Genomic DNA, 7,790 nt, shown 5'->3' with positions numbered 1-7,790 from the left:
TAGGGACCTCTCTAAAGTACTCAAGAGCAACGGTGTCTCTCTGGAGACTAAGGTGCGCCTGATACAGGCCATGGTCTTTGCAATCACTTGTTATGCATCACAGAGTTGGACAATGACTAGGGAGGACAAAATTATTTCTATGTTTTTAAATTTATTTGTGCTTGCCTTGTGACATAAAATCTCATCTATTCTGGAGAATGTTCCATGAACATTGGAGAAGGTATACTGTGGTTTTGGGGGCACATTAGTCTATAAATATCTAGGAGGTCAAGTTGGTTTACTGTGTGGTTTAATTCTTGAGCATCTTTGTTGAATTTATTTCTGATAGTTCTATCTTTTCTTGAGAGGGGTATTTTGAAGTCTCCAACTACTATAGTAGCGTCATCTATTTCCTTTTTCAGTTTTGTGAATGTTTGTTTTATATATTTTTCAGATCTTTCATTTGGTGCATAGATATTTATTATTGTTCTGTCCTCTCATTCTATTGATTCTTTAAGAATTATGTAGTGACCTTCCTCGTCCATTGTGATGGTTTTTGCATTGAAATTTATTTTTATCAGAGATTAATATCACTACTGTTTTTTTTTTCAGGTTGCAATTTCCTTGGTATTTTTTCCAACCTTTTTCTTTTTAGTCTTTCTTTATCTTCATTTTTCAGGTGTGTCTCTTGTAGACAGCATATTGATGCCCCCCCCCCATCTGCTACTCTTCTTCTTTCAGTTGTGCATTCAAATCATTCACATTTAGTGTGATTATTGAAAGGCAGGATTTTATTGCTATCATTTTGTTGAGTTCTTTTTGGTGTTGTTGCTAGTTAATTTGGTCCATCCTGCTTTCTGTGGCACCTCTGTAAGAAAGACATTTCTTAGTGTTTCTTGCAGTGCTGGTTTTATTTTTACAAATTGCCTTAGGTTCTGTTTTTCTGGGAATATCTTGATCTCTCCTTCATATTTGATGTAAATTTTTGCTGGGTACAATATTCTTGGTTGATAGTTTGTTCTTTGAGTGTTCAATATATGTCATTCCACTGTCTTCTTGCTCACATGGTTTCTGTTGAGAAACCGGCAATTAACTCTTATCTGCTTTCCCTTATAGGTCACTCTTTGTTTCTCCCTCATTGCTTTCAGAATTCTCTCCTTATCTTTGGTTCTGGCAAATTTGACTGTGATATGCCTTGGTGTTTTTCTTTTAGGGTCTATACTATATGGTGTTTGCTCAGCTTCTAAATATATATTCTCTCGTTCTTCATTATGCCTGGGAAATTTTCCTCTAATAATTCTTCCACACCTTTTTCAGTGCCTTTACTTGCTTCTTTCTGTTCTGGGATTCTGATGATGCACAGGTTATTTCTCTTGATAGTGTCCCACATTATTCTTGGGTTTTTTTTCTTTCCATTTTGCTTCTGCTTTTGCTCTAGCAGATCAGTGGTGGCAGTTCTATCTTCTGTTTCACTAGTTCTGTGTTCCATCTTTTCAACTCTGCTCATGTGTCCCTCCATCATGTTGATAGCATCTGAAACATTGGACCTCATATTTTGGATTGTGGTTTCTTGTTTTTCCAGTGCCACTAATGCTTCATTTGTTTTATGTGCATTGTTCTGAATTTATTTTAAAATTTCCTCCTGGTTTTTTCTTGCAGTGTCCTGTAATTCTTCAAGTTTGTCTTTCACCCATTGAAAATATTCAATCATAGTTCTTTTAAATTCTGTGTCAGAAAGTTCCATCAGAGTTTCTGGTCTCAGGAAATCCATTGATACTGTATCACCTTTTGGGGGTGATATCTTGGTTTGTGCTTGTGTAAGGTTTGCAATAGCCTGTTTCTTTCGTGACATTGCTGTGGTAGAGTGTTTAATACCTGAGACGAAGATAAGTTTGAAGCATCGCTGTAGAAATTGGTGGGGCAGCTATCCTGCCTGTGTTTCTCTCTGAACTTCTGACTCAAGGGAAGATTCAGATCAGGGCCTGTGAGAGCAGCCTCTTGTAGCTAAGTGAGATCAAGGTGCTCCAGATTAAAGGCAAGTTTAATGAGCGGACATGTAGGCACAGGTGTGGAGCTTAATTGGGGGCATATAGCACAGGGGCAGAGTGGATACAAGGGCAGGGATCTTACTCAGATTTCAGCTGTCCAGGTGTGCTCACATGCGGGGTCCCCACTTAAATTCCAGGTATCTCTCTCCCACCCAGTGGCTCTCTCTCAGTGGTCCTTACCCGGAAAGCCCTCACCCAGGAGTCCTCCCCCAGTGGCTTCCCACCCAACGGGGCCATGGGTCCAGCGAGCCTTAAGAAAACTCAAATTCCTACTGACCTGCTCACTCCTGGCAGGATGGCAGGGCCCAAGAAAACTCAGTCAAATTCCTACCCACTTGCTCACTCCTGGCAGGTCAGCAGGGTCCAAGAAAACTTAGTCAAATTCCCACTGACCTGCTTGCTCCTGGAGGGTGGGTCCCATAGCAGCTCAGCTGGTGGCTTCCGCTGGGGATTGTGGCTTGCTGCTCTTGTGACTACCAAACTAATTATTTTAATAATAGTTCTGACTCAAATTCCTACTGTCTGCATCATGCAATGTAGGTCTCTCTGGTGGCCCATTTCTATGTAGCACACCACTCTTCCAGTTCCTTATGCCGTTTTCTCCACCATTGCCATCTTGGTTCAGCCCTGGATGCCTCACTCACGTTCCAGTGTTGCTTGCAGTGCATGTCAGGAGCATTGTTCTGGGCATGGACCGGTGACATCAGGACAGGAATTCCAGGCATGTGCAGGTGATGATGGGACTGGTGTTCTGGGATCACACTCACTCAGATTCCAGCTTTTCTGCTCACCCTGGTGCGTTGTTCCCCAGCATGTTGCTCCTCAACAAGCATCAGCCATTCTCCGTAGCTTGTGTGGTGTCAGCAAGCAGCTCCCCAGTGTGAACCTGGTGTCAGGAAGCAGATTCCTGGCAGGTGCCTGACGTCAGCAAACAATTCCCTGGTGTGTGCAGACAGTTGCTTTTGACTTATCTTGCTCAAATTTCAGCTGTATGTTTCACTGTCGCGTCTCATTGCTGGACTGCCAGTCCATCAGGGCTGCTGGTCTGTCCATGTATATACTTTTTACTATGTTGAGGAAATTCCCCTCTATTCCTATTTTGTTGAGTGTTATTCAGGAATGGGTGTTTAATTTTGTCAAATGTCTTTTCTGCATCGATTGATAGGATCACAAGGTCCTTGTTCAGTGCTTTGTTAATTCATTACACTGACTGTTTTTCTTAGTTGAACCATCCTTGCATACCTGTTATGAATCCCACTTGGTCATGGTGAATTGTTTTTGGGGTTTGTTGTTGTTGTTGTTTTGTTTTGTTTTTATGTACTGTTGGATTCTCCTGGCCAGGATTTTGTTGAGGATTTTTGCATCTATGTTCATAAGATATATTGGCCTATAGTTTTCTATTTTGGTGGTGTCTTTACCTGATTTTGGTATCAAGGATATGTTTGCTTCATAGAATGAGTCTGGGAGGATTCCACCTTTTCCTATTTTCTGAATTAGTTTATGTAGAATTGGTGACAGTTCTTCTGTGAATGTTTGATAAAATTCACTTGTAAAACCATCTGGTCCAGGGCTTTTTTTGTTGTTGTTGTTGGAAGGTAATAACCTGTTCTATTTCTTCTTTTGTAATGCATCTGTTCAGGTGTTCTTTTTCACTCTGTGTCAGTTTAGGTAGGTAGGTTGAAAGTTTCTAAGTATTTGCCCATTTCCTCTGTTGTTGTTGTTGTTGTTGTTATGTGCCATCGAGTCGTTTGCGACTCATAGCCACCCTATGTACAAGAGCTCTAAACACTGTTCTATCTTGTGCCAACCTAGCCATCTCAAACGCACTTATTCCCACCGCTACAGTCACAGAAGTGATCCATCTCATGGAAGGTCTTCCTCTCCTTCGCCACCCATCCACTCTGCCAAACATGATGTCCCTCTCCAAGGACCAGTCTCTCCTTGCAACATGCCCAAAGTATGTCAGATGAAGCCTCAGAATCCTTGACTCCAAGGAGTATGCCAGCTTCACCTTCTCCAGGACAAACCTGTTTGTTCTCCTAGCAGTCCATGGTACATTCAACATTCTTTTCTAGCACCAAAGCTCAAAGGCATCCATTCTCTATCAACCCTATTCACTGTCCAACTCTCTGATGCATAGCACATATCTGTGAAGAATATGGCCTGGATCAGGTGCACCTTAGTCTCCAGCCTGATGTCGTTGCTCTTCAGTACTCTTGAGAGGTCCCTCACAGCTGACTTTCCCAATGCAATTCGTCTCCTGATTTCCTGGTTGCTGTTACCAAGAGTGTTGACTGTGGAGCCAAGCAAACTAAATCTGTTAACTAATCTCAATCTCTTCACCATCCCTACTGATGCTGCCAATTGACCCATTGGTGAGAATCTTTGTTTCCTTGATGTTGAGCTTCAATTCATATAGAAGGCTGCAGTCCTTGACCTGCAGCAAGCGCTTCAGGTCCTCCTCAGTTTCAGCAAGCAGGGTTGTGTCATTTGCATAACGCCGGTTGTTGATGACTCTTCCACCAATCCTGATGCCACATTCCTCTTCGTATAGCCCAGCGTCTTGGATGATCTGTATGGAGACAGAATACATCCCTGATTTTGAACCATGTGGTGTCTCCTTGCTCTGTTCTGACGACTGCCTCTTGGTCCAAGTATAGGTTTTGCATTAGCACAATCAAATGTTCTGGGATTCCCATTCTCCTCAGAGTCAGCCACAGCTTGTTGCGATCCACACAGTCAAAATCCTCTGTATAGTCAATGAAGCACAGACAGACATTCTTCTGGTATTCTTTGCTTTCTGCCAAGATCCATCTAACATTAGCTATAATATCCCTAGTACCACGATCTCTTCTAAATGCAGCCATTTTTTCTAGCTTTTCATATTTGTTTTAGTATAGCTTTTCACAATATTGCATTGTTAGCGTTTTTTTATTAGTTGGTTCTGTTGTGATGTAATAGAAACTTATATGGAAGCATTAGAGAAACCATTTTATACGTTAGCATTTGTTTGTTGTTGTTGTTGTTGTTGTTATGTGCCATCGAATCACCTGTGACTCATAGCAACTGTATGTACAATAGCCCTAAGCCCTGCTCCATCCTGTGCCAATCTTATTGTCTCTGACACACCTACCCATATTACCCCAGTCATTGAATCAACTCATCTCATTGAAGGTCTTCCTCTCTTGCACTGTCCCTCCACCCTCTGAAGCATGAGGTCCCTCTCCAAGGACTGATCTTGCCTTGCAAATGTCCAAAGTATATCAGACAAAGCTTCAGAATCCTTGCCTCCAAGGAGCAGCCTAGTCTCACCCTCTCTAGGATGAACCTGTTTGTTCTTCTAGCAGTCCATGGTATATTCAATACTCTTCTCCAGCACCACAGCCCAAAGACATCAATTCTTCTTCTATCATCCCTAGTCATTGTCCAGCTTTCTGATACAAAACACATAATTGCAAAGACTTTGGCCTGGATCAGGCACACCTTAGTCTCCAGACTGACATCGTTGCGCTCTTCGGTATTTTGGAGAGGTCTCAGACAGCAGATTTTCCCAATGCAATTCTTTTTTTTTTTTTTAAATTTCCTGGCTGCTGGTACTAAGAGTGTTGATTGTGGAGCCAAGCAAACGAAAGCTGGTAATAATCTCAATCTTTTAATGATGCTGCCAGTTGGCCCAGTGATGAGAATCTTTGTTTTCTTGATGTTGAGCTTCAATCCATAGTGAAGGCTGAATTCCTTGACCATCTGCAACAAGAGCTTCAGATCCTCCTCAGTTTCAGCAAGCAGGGTTGTGTCATCTTCAATAACGCAGACTGTTGATGAGTCTTCCTTAGTGCTGATGCAAGTTCAACATATACATTGAAAAGTTATAGAGATAGGACATATCCTTGGCACACACCCTTCCCAATTTTTAACCATGCAGTGTTTCCTGGCTCTGTGGGTTTGGTTAGAACAGCCTAAAATCCTAAGGAACCACAGGAGCTCTGATAGCCTAGTCTGTAGGGAAGTGCACTGCTAATTCAAAGGCCACACTCTTTCCAAGTTCAAATCCATCAGGGGCTTCCCAGACAAAAGGTAGGAAACCCCTTTCTGTGAGATTCACAGCCTCAGAAACTCAGAATTGAGAACACAACTGAAAAAAAAACCTCAAAGATGGTCAAAGCTTTATAATATGGAAATTACTTTAGTAGGAAGTGAACAGGATGCTGACTGCAAGGTTAATGGTTCAAATCCACCCAGATGTGCTTCAAAAGGAAGACCTGGAAAACTACTTAAAAATCAGCCATTGAAAGTCTCATGGAGCTAGTTGTCCTCCATCAATGTGAGGTCACAAGGGGTCAGAATTAACTCCACAGCAACTGGTTTAATAGTAAAAATATAAAACATACAACACTTTGCATTTCTTAGTTTGAGGACTGATTAAGTTTGAGTACCTGATTCAGGCATGGTCTTTTTTATCATTTGCTATACCTCTGAGAGCTGGTCAATAAATAAGAATGACAGAAGAAGAATTGATGCCTTTGAATAGTAGTGCTGGAAAAGAGCACTGAATTTTCCCATGGACTGCAAAAAAGAACAGAGATGTCTTGGAGAAGGTAAGCCAGAGTGCCAATTGGAAACAAAGATGAAATTTCATTTCACATACATTGGCCATGTTTTCAGGAGAGGTTATTCCTTGGACAAGAACATCATGCTTGGAAGAGTAGAAAGACAACAAGGAAGAGGAAGACTCTCCACAAGGGTTCAAATGTGTTAAGAATTGTGAAGATGGCACAGGATAAGAAAGAGTTCAGATCTGTTTTTCACAGGGTTGCTAATGGGTCATACTCATCTCAATGACACCTAACAGCAACAACATCCAGGAAGAGCGTATCTGCCAGCCTCGCAGAAGATTGGAGTTGGGTACTGGGTCAGTTCAATGTTTCTGCTCCTCTAAATGATGACAAAGTCCCAGGACATGATCCAGGTCACAAGTAGTACTTCTTCCTGTCTAGGGCATGTCAAGGATTTGTTGCTGTATTACAGAATCTCTTGACTGGGACATGCTTTTACTTCTCCTTCCAAAGGTTCTGTCCATGCACCAAAAGTCAACCAGAGATAACACAGGGTGGCCCAGGGTGGGCAAACGTATGTGTGCCCCTGACTTATATTTTAGGCTATAGATTGGGGAGGAACAAGTGGAGGTGGAAATGCAATGTGGGAGTACTGACTCTGTCCCAGGCATTCAGAGTCCACGCCCTCCTTCCTCTTCTCTAGACTGGCATTCTTCACCTCCAGTTCTCTGTGATTGCTTTCCTCCTTGAGGAGAAGACTCTAAACTTATCCTTCCAGAGGGATCCAGATATTCACAGCCAGGGTCTGCCCAGCTCCAATCCACACACAAAGCACACTCCACATACAAATCCTCACACCTCTACCCATTTATAGAGACAGGAGCCCCTTGCTCTGGAAACAAAGTCACATACTTTAATCTGCTCCTGGAGTTTGCCTTTTCTGATGAAAGGGGGGCAGTTGCATTGATAACTGGAGGAGGAGTGAAGATATCACACCCAATGCTTCATGGAAACTACCACCTTAAAATGCCATGGCTGGTTAGCACAGGAATCCAGAATTAAGGTTGCATAGAGAAGTGTACTCGGGGTGGGGGTGGGGGGAAGGGACGTGGGAATTGTATACTAATGAAGGAGTTTTTTTTTCCTTTGTTTTTTTCTCTCTTCGGAGGGGGAAGCGAGCTGGTGGGGAGGGGTGGGCAGGGAGAAAATT

General features: G+C 42.5%; 1 protein-coding gene across 1 annotated transcript in view; it reads right to left on the bottom strand.

The window, feature by feature from the left end:
- LOC102870505 (retinal homeobox protein Rx-like) overlaps positions 1-7,790 on the bottom strand; it is a gene marked incomplete at its 3' end in the record, with an annotated part of 90,396 nt that overhangs the window by 32,224 nt on the left and 50,382 nt on the right. The gene's annotated exons all lie outside the window — the stretch shown is intronic.

Source organism: Elephantulus edwardii, unplaced genomic scaffold (assembly GCF_000299155.1).
Source record: "Elephantulus edwardii isolate Elephantulus edwardi_28Jun2011 unplaced genomic scaffold, EleEdw1.0 scaffold00266, whole genome shotgun sequence".
Lineage (NCBI taxonomy): Eukaryota > Metazoa > Chordata > Mammalia > Macroscelidea > Macroscelididae > Elephantulus > Elephantulus edwardii.
Note: the sequence above shows the minus strand (reverse complement) of the source record. Positions and strands in the feature narration are given on the sequence as shown.